Raw genomic sequence first — 15,182 nt, forward strand, 5'->3', positions numbered from 1 at the left:
CATACTTTCTCTTTATCCACTTAATCAGTCTTGTATTATGAGAATTGAGTTAAATTCTACTGTTATTAACATATTTCTGCATATTTCTTTTTGTAAGTATAGTGTTGGCCTCCTAAGACTTGTTGCTGTACAAATGTCAATAACTGTCATCATTATAATCTGTAACTTTTAGCATCATGAGATGTGATTTTTGTTTCTTTTATGCTTTCACAACAGTATTTTACCTCATCAGATATCAGCATCAAAATGCTGACTTTCTTTCTATTTGTGTGTATGTGTGTGTTTGTTTTTGGTTTACTTTTTAAGTATAATGGTGCTGAATCTCTTTGTATTATGGTGTTTCATGTATAATGTTAAAATTTGATTTTTTAGCCAATCTGAAAAGCTGTGTTTTTATTAGGTTTTCTGATATTTGCTAATATTACCAATATATTTAGTCTTAGTTTTGTAATATTATTTCATGTTGTATTTATATTACTCAAATACTTCATAATCATCTTTTGTTAGCAAATAATCTGAATTTCAAACATATAAAAACTATTTTAATTTGGCATATGCATCCCTACAAAATCTCTACACTTCCTTAACAGAAAATAAGAAATTTCAAAGATACATATATATACAGTAAAACTATTGATATTTGAGGCTAAAAAATTATGATTCCATGTAATATCATTGATATTCCCATTTTCCATCAATTACCATATAACTAACTTTGTGAGTCTTTGCAGATTTTTATAAGTGAAACACTTGCTGCTTTGTCCCTGATTATTTTTTAATCTGATTGTTCACAGCTTGCTAATTTGTAATTGGGTTTTTACAACTAGAAAACCTCCAGATTTCAGAAAAACTAATTTATTTTTTTCTTTGCTTAATTGTAGTGTTCACACTCAAAACAGTGGAGTGAGATGACTTCTAGTGGGTTTTGTGCAGTGTTCTGGAACCAATAAAATATATTATTGATTGCCTAATGAAAAGCACCATGTTCATACAAATTTACTGAGTCTGGGCAGGGATACAACTGCTACTTTTATTCTGTTTGGAGAATCACCTGCCATTTTACCAGGGTCTATTGCTACATATCAAGTGTGCTTTAAATTAGGTTGGGATTACCTACAGGGAACTTTGTTAGATGCCCTTATCCTTTTCCTTTCCTGCAGAGCTACCCATTGCTTCTCATTTAGCCAAAAATCATCAAAATTAATTATGATTGAGTGGTATAAAAGTTGAAACAAAGTACAAGTTAAGTCCCTTTGACTCTCTCAAAATTACAGAGTAGAACTGTATATTTTATGTACCACATTACTATGTAAGGTTTAGGCAAACTGAAAGGGTGGGCGGATTAAATTTGCTGATTTAAAAATCAAAATTTTAAGAAAACACCTAGAAAAGAGTGCAAAGAGAGCCATGCTTACCAGGATCAAGTGAAAAATTATGAAAATATTTTCTTTTTTTTTTTTTTTTTTTTTTTTTTTTTTGAGACGGAGTCTCGCTCTGTAGCCCAGGCTGGAGTGCAGTGGCCAGATCTCAGCTCACTGCAAGCTCCGCCTCCCGGGTTCCCGCTATTCTCCTGCCTCAGCCTCCCATTTTATTTGTGCTTTTGACTAATGTTCTCAAAATAGGGTCAATGTAGACATGTCACAATTGGAAGAATAAAAACAAAGTGATAAATGTTGTCATTGACTCTCATGAGTATATAATCTAGTATGCCTTATATGACATTAGGTACTATCAAGTAGTACTTCAAAATAGCATTTGTGTTTGTCAGAAAAGTTTATGGTAACAAATACCACCTGAATCTCTGTTCTATTAAACAACAAAGGTTTATTGCTCACCTACGCTACACCTTTAATGCATGCTGGCAAGAAGTTCTATTCAGATAAAAAGGAGCTCTAGAAAGTATTATATGGACAATTAAATATTCCAGTCCAGAAGTGACACATGTCTCTTCTACTCACAACTCATTGAAATGGCCCTACCCATAAAGGGCCAGTAATTTCAGTCCTTCTATGTGCCAGAAGTTGGGAGAACAATTAATAGTTATCAAAGAACCCTAATGACCACCACAGTACCTAAGAATTAAATTGAATGAGGCACATTAACTGCTATTTGGGAAAAGACATAATAGAAACATTAAAATCTCTAGTTACTTTTCAACAAACTGATTTGCATCTAAGTTGAATAGAAAGAAGAAGATATATCTATTTTTCTATCTATCTGGCAATTGCAAAACAATGTGTCACTTACATTATGGAAACTTAAACACCACAGTATATTGTACTATTCATTCCTAGACTAGCTCACAAGTATTGAAAGTAAAATGATCTTGAATTATAAAACCATAGTGATGCTTTCATGGGCAATGCCATTCACTATTCTAGTCTGTGCTGCTAATAACATATCCCCCTTTGCACTAGATTTGGGAAGAAGCACACAGGAGTTTTACACAGTTCGAGTCTATCATAAGAGGCTTCTATCATGGATGTGATGAATATGAGAGGGATAAAAATTTAAAAATGCAGGTTCCAGAGGAGAGTTAATTTTTAAAATCTTTCTAGCATTACATTGAAAAGTAACATCTGTCATAGAACTCTAACTGGTGAAAACTCAGTTGGTGATTTTTAGTGATCAGCTTGAGAATACATTATGCACTATTACAATTGCTTGACACATAGTAGTCACTCAGATGTATTGGTATATGTGTTTGTGTATTTGTTTGATTGCTTTTAAATAAATAAATGCTATTTTTCATCCTCGGGCACAATTCCTTTTCTTTCAACTACCACTATCTGGTATTGCAATCAGTGTTCCTCTCTCTCTGTGATCAATACAGAAGATTTATGGATCTTTGAGCAGTTTTTCAAATTAGCTCATGTTGAGGAGTAGGATAAGGTCTCCAGAGTTGTTGAGACATGAAAAAAGATGAATTTGTGGCAAGTAAAGAAGTAAATTATATGGTTTGACTGTGTCCCCACTCAAAGCTCATCTTGAATTGTAACTTCCACAATTCCCACATGTCATGGGAGAAACCTGGTGGGAGATGATTGAATTATGGGGGCAGGTCTTTCTTGCGTTGTTCTTGTGATAGTGAGTCTCATGAGATCTGATGGTTTTAAAAACATAAGTTTTGATTTTTTTTTTCTTGTAAATTTGTTTAAGTTCCTTGTAGATTCTGAATATTAGATCTTTGTCAGATGGATAGATTGCAAAAATTTTCTCCCATTCTTTAGGTTGCCTCTTGACTCTGATGATAGTTTAATTCGATGAGCTGAAGCTCTTTAGTTTAATTAGATCCCATTTGTCAATTTTGTCTTTTGTTGTAATTGCTTTTGGTATTTTGGTCATGAAGTCTTTGCCCATGCCTGTGCCCTGAATGGTATTGCCCAGGTTTTCTTCTAGGATTTTTATAGTTTTAGGTTTTCTGTTTAAGTCTTTAATCCATCTTGAGTTAATTTTTGTATAAGGTGTAAAGAAGGAGTCCAGTTTGAGTTTTCTGCATATGGCTAGCCAGTTTTTCCAGCACCATTTATTAAACAGGGAATCCTTTCCCCGTTGCTTATTTTTGTCAGGATCGTTGAAGATCAGATGATTGTAGATGTGTGGCATTATTTCTGAGGCCTCTGTTCCATTGGTCTATATTTCTGTTTTGGTACCAGTACCATGCTGTTTTGGTTACTATAGCATTGTAGTACAGATTGAAGTCAGGTAGCATGATACCTCCAGCTTTGTCCTTTTTGCTTAGATTGTCTTGGCTATACGGGTTCTTTTTGGGTTACATATGAAATTTAAAGTAGTCATGATTCTCTCTTTCTCTTCGCCATCTCTTCTCTTCTCTTGAATCCGTCGCCATGAAGGTGGAGCTGTGCAGTTTTAGCGGGTACAAGATCTACCCTGGACACGGGAGGCGCTACGCCAGGACCGATGGGAAGGTTTTCCAGTTTCTTAATGCAAAATGCGAGTCGGCGTTCCTTTCCAAGAGGAATCCTCGGCAGATAAACTGGACTGTCCTCTACAGAAGGAAGCACAAAAAGGGTCAGTCGGAAGAAATTCAAAAGAAAAGAACCTGCCGAGCAGTCAAATTCCAGAGGGCCATTACTGGTGCATCTCTTGCTGATATAATGGCCAAGAGGAATCAGAAACCTGAAGTTAGAAAGGCTCAATGAGAACAAGCTATCAGGGCTGCTAAGGAAGCAAAAAAGGCTAAGCAAACATCTAAAAAGACTGCAATGGCTGCTGCTAAGGCACCTACAAAGGCAGCACCTAAGCAAAAGATTGTGAAGCCTGTGAAAGTTTCAGCTCGCCGAGTTGGTGGAAAACGCTAAACTGGCAGATTCGATTTTTAAATACAGATTGGATTATAACTCTAAAAAAATAAAAATAAAAAGAAAGAAAAAAGAAATTTAAAGTATTTTTTTCTAGTTCAGAAAGTGGGCGAAGGATATGAACAGATAGTTCTCAAAAGAAGACATTTATGTGCCAACAAACATATGAAAAAAAGTTTATAATTTGGTCATTAGAGAAATGCAAATCAAAACCACAATGAGATACCATCTCACACTAGTTAGAATGGCAGTCATTAAAAAGTCTGGAAACAGCAGATGCTGGAGAGGATGTGGAGAAATAGAAATGCTTTTACACTGTTAGTGGGAGTGTAAATTAGTTCAACCATTATGGAAGATAGTGTGGCAATTCCTCGAGGATCTAGAACCAGAAATACCATTTGACTCAGCAATCCCATTACTGGGTATATACCTAAAGGATTATAAATCATTCTACTATAAAGATACATGGGCCAGGCGCGGTGGCTCATGCCTGTAATCCCAGCACTTTGGGAGACTGAGGCGGGCAGGTCACGAGGTCAGGAGATCGAGACCATCCTGGCTAACATGTTGAAACCCCGTCCCTACTGAAAATATAACAAAAATTAGCTGGGCATGGTGGCGGGCACCTGTAGTCCCAGCTACTTGGAAGGCTGCTGCAGGAGAACAGCATGAACCCGGGAGGCAGAGTTTGCAGTGAGCCGAGATCGCACCACTGCGCTCCAGCCTGGGCAACAGAGTGAGACTCTGTCTCAAAGAAACAAAAAACAAACAAAAAAAACAAACACACACACACACACACACACACGCACCTGTATGTTTATTGCAGCACTATTTACAATAGCAAAGACTTGGAACCAAGCCAAATGCCCACAAATGATGGATTGGATAAAGAAAATGTGGCACATATACACTATGGAATAATATGCAGCCATAAAAAGCAATGAGTTAATGTCCTTTGCAGGTACACGGATGAAGCTGGAAACCATCATGCTCAGCAAACTAGCGCAGGAACGGAAAACCAAACACCACATGTTCTCACTCATAGATGGGAGCTTATGAGTGAGAACAATGAGAACACATGGACACAGGGAGGGGAACACCACACACTGGGTCCGGTTAGGGGATAGGGGAAGGGGGAGGGAGAGCATTAGAACAAATACCTAATGCACATAAGTCTTAAAACCTAGGTGATCAAATAGATGGGGGCTATCCCTGAACCCTTGGAGTGAAACAGTCCAGGTGAGTTGAGACATTGGGTTCGAAGGATCTTCAAAGGCAAACAAGAATTGAGAGTTGGGATGTACAGGGATGCAGAAAAAGGCATCCTTAAGGTCCAGAACTGTAAACCACTCTGCTTCCTCTGATATTTGGGAAAGCAGAGTGTAAGGGTTAGGTGCAGTTGGATATAGAGGGACAATGGCCTCATTGATAATCCTGAGATCTTGCACTAACCTCCACAGTCCGTTGGGTTTCTGTATTCCTAAAATTGGAGTATTGCAGGGGCTATTGCATGGTTTTACTAGGCCTTGGGCTTTTAGGTCCTTAACAATCTTTTGGAGTCCTTGTTGGGCCTCAGGTCTAAGGGGGTACTGCTTTTGGTAGGGAAAGGAGGCGGAATTCTTTAGTTTAACTTGAACAGGATGGGTAGGTATTCTTTGCTCGTCCATATTGTCCATCTGTTGCCCAGACTTCAGGATTAATTCCTTCCTTAAGCAGGGGACAACAAATGGGTGTTCCTTGTCCTATGTTCAGGTGTATAATGCCCCCTGCTTTTGCTAGAATGTCTCTCCCTAACAAGGGAGTGGGGCTTTCAGGCATAATTAGAAAAGCATGTGAAAAGAGTAAAGCTCCCCAGTCACAACTTAGTGGCTGGGAGAAGTATCTAGTGACTGGCTGTCCTAGGACCCCTCGGATAGTGACAGATCTGGAGGACAGTCATCCGGGACAGGAGGGTAAGACTGAGAAAGCCGTGCCAGTGTCCAGGAGACAATTAACCTCCTGGCCGTTAATGGTCAAGCATACCTGGGGCTCTATGAGGGTGATGGCAAGGACTGGCTCTTGCCTCAGGCGCCCTCAGTCCTGCTGCTGGATCATCTGGTTAGTGGCTTCTGACTCAGAGGACCTTCATCCCCTGGGGCAGTGGACCTTCCAGTGATTCCCTTGACATAAGGAGCATGGACGAGGGGGCAGCTTATTTCTATTTGGATAATCTTTTTTAAAGTGTCCTTGTAGACTGCACTGGAAGCAAGCCCTGTTAGGCATTTGTCCAGCTTTTCCCTTTTCCAGAGCCTCCAAAGTCCGCTTGCTGAGGGACATGACTAAAGCAGTGGCCTTTTTTTATCCCGTTCATCCTGTTCCGCCTGCTCCTCCTGATCTCTATTATAAAAAACTGAGGTTGCCAAGTTCAATAGGGTTTCTAAGTTTTGCTCCGGGCCTAAGGTGGACTTTTGAAGTTTTTTTCTAATGTCTGCAGCTGACTGAGTGATAAACTTATCCTTTAAGATTAGTTGGCCTTCAATAGAGTCAGGTGACAGGGAGGTATGCTTCCTCAACGCCTCCCTTAGTCTCACCAGAAAAGCAGTAGGATTTTCTTCCCTTCCCTGTGTTATAGTGGACATCATTGAATAATTCATAGGCTGCTTCCTGGTTTTCCTTAGTCCTTCTAGCATGCAAGTTAGCAAATGTCTGCGGCACCAATCTCCATGTTCTGATTCTGTGTCCCAGTGAAGGTCTACACTGGGAACTGCCTGCTGACCTATGGGGAATTGTTCTCTTTCCTCTGTGGTCATCCTATCATTGACCTAACTGAGATACCAGAGACCGCCAAACTCTCGGGCTGCAGTTATGGCAGCACTTCTCTCATTTGTTGTTAGTGTCTGATTTAGCAGTAACATTATACCGCTCCATGTCAGATCAAAGGATCCTAATCCTTGTAAAACATCAATATAGCCATCAGGGTTATCTGAGAATTTACCTAGGTCTATTTTAATTTGCTTTAAGTCTGAGAGAGAAAAAGATACATGCACTCTGACTGGGCCAAATTCTCTTCCTCCCACTGCTTGGAGGGGGCATAATCGGGGAATGTTGGCACTCTTTGGTTCATTGTTTACCCCTTTGTCTCTCTCCTTTTGTACCGCTTGGGTTGAAGGGCGGTCCTTATTAGTTGGGGAAGGAGTCAGGAGGACACTGGGGTAGGGAGGTAGGCTCTGAGGACTTCTTGTAGGGCATAAATTACACTTTTTACATAATCACGAGTTGTCTCTTAATGAAAAGGAAGTTTGTACATATGGCACTTCACTCTATTTGCCTTATTTTCTACAAAAGAGGTCTAGCTGTAAGATGGTGTTATAATTTATACTTCCCTCAGGAGGCCAGGTTTCTCCCACTTGAAGAGGATATCATGGCCAGGTGGAACTGCAGAAGAACACAAGTCCTTTCTTAGCATTTGAGGGTCAAATTGATCCCAATTCTCCAGAATACATCTTAGGGGCATTTTTACCTTGGGGGGAATGTTTCCCATCTGAAAAAAGAACATAGGGATGCCAGCACCCCTAGTCATTTTCCAATGAGCGTTAGTTCTACAGTGTCCTCTATGGTCCTAATGCTTGTTCCTTTCCAGGGTGCGTAACCACCTATGGACCTCTGCTTATAGAATTATTTATGTTCACTGATGTAGCAGTCCTGCACCTTTTCCTGACTTTCTTGACCACAAAGAAAGGGGTTCGGGCGGCTGGATTTTAGTGGTCCTTTACCAGAATGCCCAACATTGCCTTTGTGCTCAGGGGTGAGTCCTAGAGCTGGGCTGGGTTCCTGAGTATTTCATAACAATCCAGCTGCCCCATCAAGATGCATTCCCATAAACAACAGTTCTTATGCAAATTCATTTCAGAGAGTATGTAGGTAACCTTTTGAATCAGGACTGAGGTAGTCTTTTTTGATTCTGTAAGTACTTTAAGGCTTGGCTGAGTGCAAACAGCTCACATGTTTGAGGAGACCAATTATTAGGCAATTTTTCTAACTCTGTTTTCACAAGAGTCTCCCTATCAATTACAGAATGCCCGTTGTGGTTTCTTCCTCAATCACCTGGGAGGAACCATCTATCCTGTCCTGAAGGGAGTTCCTCCTAGGTCTGGTCAGACCTTTGTATGGTAATTAAGATTTAAATCCCCTGTTAGGAAATCTGTTGGGTTCAGGGAATTATCAGTAGTTGGTGTTAAATTACCTTTTTCTAACAGAATAGCCCCATACTTTAAGATTTTTGAATTAATAAGCTACCTTTTTGCTTTTAGCCCAAGTCTTGAACCAGTTCTCATACCTGGACACTCTTGTCCTTTGGTACATGGATGATTTAATTTTAGCCACCTGTTCAGAAGCCTTGTGCCATCAAGCCTCCTAAATGCTCTTAAATTTCCTCACCACCTGTGGCTACAAGGTTTCCAAACCAAAGCCTCAGGTCTGCTCACGGCAGGTTAAATACTTAGGGCTAAAATTATTCAAAGGCACCAGGGCCCTCAGTGAGAAATGTATCCAGCCTGTACTGGCTTATCCTTATCCCAAAACACTAAAGCAACTAAAAGGATTCCTTGGCATAACAGACTTCTGCCAAATACAGATTCCCAGGTATGGCAAAATAGCCAGGTCATTATGTACACTAATTAAGAAAGCTCAGAAAGCCAATACCCATTTAGTAAGATGGACACCTGAAGCAGAAGCAGCTTTCCAGACCCTAAAGAAGGCCCTAACCCAAGCCCCAGTGTTAAACTTGCCAACAGGGCAAGACTTTTCTTTATATGTCACAGAAAAACCGGGAATAGCTCTAGGAGTCCTTACACAGGTCCGAGGGACCAGCTTGTAACCCGTGGCATACCTGAGTAAGGAAATTGATGTAATGGCAAAGGGTTGGCCTCATTGTTTACTGGTAGGGGCAGCAGTAGCAGCCTTAGTATCTGAAGCAGGTAAAATGATACAGGGAAGAGATCCTACTGTGTGGACATCTAATGATGTGACCGGCATACTCACTGCTAAAGGAGACTTGTGGCTGTCAGACAACCGTTTGCTCAAATATCAGGCTCTATTACTTGAAGGATCAGTGCTGCGACTGTGCACTTGTGCAACTCATAAGCCAGTCACATTTCTTCCAGACAACGAAGAAAAAAATAGAACATAACTGTCAACAAGTAATTGCTCAAACCTGCGCCACTCAAGGGGACCTTCTAGAGGTTTGCTTGACTGATCCTGGCCTCAACATGTATACTGATGGAAGTTCCTTTGTAGAAAAAGGACTTTGAAAAGCAGGGTATGCAGTAGTCAGTGATAATGGAATTCTTGAAAGTAATCCCCTCATTCCAGGAACTAGCACTCAGCTGGCAGAACTAATAGCCCTCCCTCAGGCACTAAAATTAGGAGAAGAAAAAAGGGTAAATATATATACAGACTCTAAGTATGCTTACCTAGTCTTCCATGCCCTCGCGGCAATATGGAGAGAAAGGAATTCTGAGGGAACACCTATCAAACATCAGGAAGCCATTAGGAGATTATTATTGGCTGTACAGAAACCTAAAGAGGTGGCAGTCTTACACTGTTGGGATCATCAGAAAGGAAAGGAAAGGGAAATAGAAGGGAACCACCAAGGGGATATTGAAGCCAAAAGAGCTGCAAGGCAGGACCCTCCATTAGAAATGCTTACAGAAGGACCTCTGGTATGGGGTAATCCCCTCTGGGAAACCAAGCCCCAGTACTCAGAAAAAGAAATAGAATGGGGAACCTCAAGAGGACATAGTTTCCTCCCCTCAGGATGGCTAGCCACTGAAGAAGGAAAAATACTTTTGCCTGCAGCTAACCAATGGAAATTACTTAAAACCCTTCACTAAACTTTTCACTTAGGCATTGATAGCACCCATCAAATGCCCACATTATTATTTACTGGACCAGCCTTTTCAAAACTATCAAGCAGATAGTCAGGGTCTGTGAAGTGTGCCAAAGAAATAATCCCCTGCACTTCAGGCCAAGCATTTCAATCCGTGTATCTTTAACCTCCTTGTTAAGTTTGTCTCTTCCAGAATCAAAGCTGTGAAACTACAAATGGTTCTTTAAATGGAACCCCATTATTAAGATCTACCATGGACCCCTGGACCAGCCCGCTAGCCCATGCTCCGATGTTAATGACATCGAAGGCACCCCTGCCGAGGAAATTTCAACTGCACAACCCCTACTATGCCCCAATTCAGCTGGAAGCAGTTAGAGCAGTCATCAGCCAACCTCCCCGATAGCACTTGGGTTTTCCTGTTGAGAGGGGGTACTGAGAGACAGGACTAGCTGGATTTCCTAGGCTGACTAAGAATCCCTAAGCCTAGCTGGAAAGGTGACTGTGTCCACCTTTAAACACGGGGCTTGCAACTTAGCTCACACCTGACCAATCAGAGAACTCACTAAAATGTTAATTAGGCACAAACAGGAGGTAAAGAAATAGCCAAGCATCTATCGTCTGAGAACACAGTGGGAGGGACAATGATCGGGATATAAACCCAGGCATTCGAGCCAGCAACGGCTACCCTCTTTGGGTCCCCTCCCTTTGTATGGGAACTCTGTCTTCACTCTATTACACCTTGCAACTGCACACACACACACCTAGATGACTGGTTGATGGATGCAGCAAACCACCATGACACATGTATACCTATGTAACAAACCTGCACATTCAGCACATGCATCCCAGAACCTGAAGTAAAATTAAAAAAAAAAAAAAAAAAAGTATAAAAAGGAAGCTTTTTCTGTACCAGCTCTCTCTTCACCTGCTGCCATTCATGTAAGATATGACTTGCTTCTCCTAGCCTTCTCCAGCTGTGTGGATTTGTAAGTCCATTAAACCTCTTTCTTTTGTAAATTACCAAGTTTTGGGTATGTCTTTATCAGCAGCCAGAAAACAGACTATTACAGTAAAGATTTAAAATGGACTGTGATGAGCCAAAAACTAAGTTGTGCTACTAAAACCAGTTTCTCCTCTTCCTTCTCTCTTGTCCTTTACGTATGATGCTTAGTACAGCCACATAACACCCTAGATCAAGTAAGATTTAAAAAAAACTCTGTAATGTGTGAGAGTTCCAATGGCTTCTGAAATAAAGGAAAAAAGGAAGTCTTCCTTTATAGTATTGTGGAAGGAAGTAGGGATTTTTATAGGTAGCTGGTGAGGGTGTCCTCTCAAATTTCAGGTCCACCTGGAACTTCAGAATGTGATCTTATTTGGAAATAAAGTCTTTGCAGATGTAATTAGTTAGAATTAAGTCATAAGAGATTAGAATGTGCCTTAAATCCAGTATGATTGGTGTTTTTATACAAAGAGAAGCTCCAGATATGCAGAGACACACAGGGAAGAATCTTACATGACAAGAGAGACAAGGATTGGAGTAATGTTGCCACAAGCCTGAAGTCACCTGGTGAAGCTAGGAAGAGGCAGGGGAGGATTTTTTTCTAGACCATTCAGATGGAGCATGGCTCTGCTAACACCTTGATTTTGGACTTCTGGCCTCTACCACTCTGAGAAATTAAATTTCTACATTTTAGGTTACCTGGTTTAATGGTACCTTGTTATAGCAGTCCTAGGAAACTGATACAAGTAAGTATTTTCTGGTTATATGGTGTGTGCAAATCCTTGGTGAATTCTATTTTATAATAATCTATTTGATTATCTTAACTTTTAAGTTCTAATGCTAATTAGATCCACTTCTTGACTTACTGATATAGTAAATGGACTACTACAGTATATTTGTATTGCCTGTGCATGTGTGAAAAACAAGGTATAAATTTGCATAGTACATCTAATAAGTGGCTTTATGTATTCCTAGGGAACAATCCATGAATGGTACAAATGAGGATTACAGAAATTAAGATTTAAATTCTTAACAATAAAAGCAGGATGGCATAACAGAGGAGGTGTAAGGATAAAAATCAAAACACTAGAGTTCCAGTGTTGCCGCTACAATTTATATGTGCATGACTCTATGCAAGCCATTATATTTTTCCACATCTGTAATCAGAAAATAAAAATATCGGACTTCCCATTTCACAGGATTATTTGAGAAATGAATATACTTGAACTACTTTATTAAAGTGTATAGTAATATGAAGTTTATTAGACAATTAAGAAGGTACTTGAATAAAATACATATAACTCACATTTGCAAACCATATGTTCTGGTTTGATGGCAAATCTCTGTTTAATCAATCTGCTTATCTTAATGGCTTAGAGAGAAACTTATCAGAGATAAAATTATTTTCATAATTCAGGTTGTCATTTTTGGACGGTCATCTAGAGCCATTTTGCAGACCTGAGAACAAGTGGATGAGTGGCATCTGCAATTTGTAACTTTGACTTTTCAGTGCACAAACACAGGACCAATAATTCACAAAACCTACAAGTCTTTTTTCACACTTCACAGAAATATTTCTCAAAAGTTTTATGCCAACAACTGGGCCTCATCTTTCTAATCCGCTTTTTAGCAAAAATGGAGACAGTGGTGCTGTTATCCAGGGATTTCCTAGAAGAACTGATGAAATGTCAGGCTAGTCATTTGCTTGCATTGTTGATTGCAGAGAGGGCATTTTTTTCTTGTTCATTTTTTGACTTTTATCAACACAGACAACATGATAAAGGGGAAGAAAGCCAATGATATCGTCACGCATGCAGAATTAAGAAAAAATTTATGAACATTGGTACTTTTCAAAAGATAATTTGTCTTCATTTCCATCATTTTGTGTGTACTACTGGCATTTTGACACCTGCAGATTTTGGCTTGGCCTGTATTGAACAGATGCACACTCCATCACACATGGGTATGGTTTTTAGGCAATGCATTTTTCCTTCACAAGCATGTCACCCACCCACCGGAAAGAGCTGAATACTATCATTGATTCTGTATATTTCTTTCAAATCATACTTTGTATTTTATTTTTGCTTATTAATATGATAGTTAAAAATCTTATCTTCCGTACCCTACCTATAAAAAATCTAGGTTTCAGTATTATTTACTTCCTTTTTTCTCTCAGTTACTTCTTTTTATTTTCATTGATAAGGAATTGTAAAGTGTAGCAGAATGAGTGGAAAATCAATGAATACCTCATTGGTTAAAATATCCATTATGGCTTTTTAATATATTTAATAACATGGGGATAATTAAGTGCCACTTAATGTCAACTGATTTTATTTAAAAAGCAATTTTTTATATTTTTCATAATTTGGTTTCAACTTCATAGACACCATTTGCTTTATGCTTTATGAATTTTAAGCACATACTTAAAACTAACAATAACATTATTAAAATGTGAAAATATTGATACCATTAGCTAAAGCTTATCCACTAGGAAGAGCTGAGTGCTTTATCAAGTATATGTGACATTTATGTCTAAAAATATTTAATAGAATATTATCAGTATTTTGAGATTAATACTGATAAAAGTAATATTAAGTTGAGATAAATGCAATGCCATTATGGTTATATAATAATTTGAAAGCTAAAAGTACAGAATAAATTTTATTGTGTGCTTCCAGCTAATTAGATTACTGAGTGTTTTGAAGAAACTAAAATAAAATTCTACATGTGTGATTTTTTAACATCAAAGATCCTTGTAAATTTTTTGTATGTTTACAAAATTAAACTGCTTTATAACCTATTTAGTACAAAATAGATCTAAAAGTAAGATACAGAAAAATGCAGGGCAGGGAGTCTCTGAATCTGCTGTGATTCTGGAGACTGCCCAATTCGTGAATTGTTCCTTGTTCGATTAAACTCCTTTAAATTTAATTTGACTGAAGTTTTTATTTTAACAGATGGTGTCAGAAGCGTCGTTCAAAGTAGAGAGCTTTAATGAACCCCAGAATTGCTGAGTGAACAAGCAAGGTACCTGCAAGGACCCACTTGTTTCCTTTGATCTCTCAGAGCAGTGGGTAAGTTCTCTTTTCGATTTTGGAGCTCCATGGATTTGTGTTTTGAGCTTTCCAAGTTTCTTTGAGCAAATTTCTGTTCTAAACTGGGTTTGGAAGTAACTAGACTGAGTCCAGGATCAGATTTGATCTGGTAATTAACTGGCTTGGATCTAGTTAGAGGCCCCTTACATCTGACTGGGTCAGAAAGAAACTGGTAGTAAATAATAATATTGTCAGGGTTTTAAAGTTTGGCTTTGGAAAATTTGCAGTGATTTTTGTATTCTACCCCTTTGTTTCATTTGTCTTACATTCTTAGGTAGAAAAATCACTGGTTAAGTTAATCAAGGGAACCTGAGAGTAAAGCTGGTATTTTAGCTAAAAATGGGATACTTAATTTCTAAAAAAAAAACTGATTTCCTTTCAACTTAAACATTAGGCCCAGGAAGCATTAAAGTCTTACAGAAATGATGAAATCTTACTAAAGATAACTTACAGTGGAACATTCTGAATGAACAACAATGCACTGAAGTTAATTTAAAAACGAGGGCTCCCCAAAATTAAATCTACTGGCCTTGTAGCTTAGTTGCTATTCTGATCCAAAGGAAATAGACTGCAACACCAATTGGCTGACTTTGGATAAGTAATGGTGTACATTTTACCTGAGTAAAGGATGTGATTGGGTTAGAAGCCCTCCCCTCCCTCTTGGTTAAAATGGATTAAAGGTGGCAGGGCCCAACACCTTTGCCAGTTCAATATTAGGTGCTAAGCAGAGTGGCTACTGTCTGTGTTTTGTCACACATATTTTGCTCTGGCCAGAATGGAAAATGTTAATTTGTTTACCACATAAAGCCCCTTGGTCAACATCTTACAAAATGATGAGGATTTTGCCTGTGGTTCCATGATTTTCCATTGTGATGCAGCTTGGCCCCCAGAGGTATGGT

General features: G+C 39.0%; 1 pseudogene across 1 annotated transcript; it reads left to right on the forward strand.

The window, feature by feature from the left end:
* Positions 1–3,803: 3,803 nt before the first annotated feature.
* On the forward strand, positions 3,804–4,372 carry LOC101007880 (annotated as a pseudogene). Its single transcript, XR_160373.4, has one exon. The product of XR_160373.4 is annotated as a 60S ribosomal protein L24 pseudogene (transcript).
* The last annotated feature ends 10,810 nt before the right edge of the window (positions 4,373–15,182 follow it).

The sequence above is a fragment of the Papio anubis genome, chromosome 4, assembly GCF_008728515.1.
Source record: "Papio anubis isolate 15944 chromosome 4, Panubis1.0, whole genome shotgun sequence".
Classification (NCBI taxonomy): domain Eukaryota; kingdom Metazoa; phylum Chordata; class Mammalia; order Primates; family Cercopithecidae; genus Papio; species Papio anubis.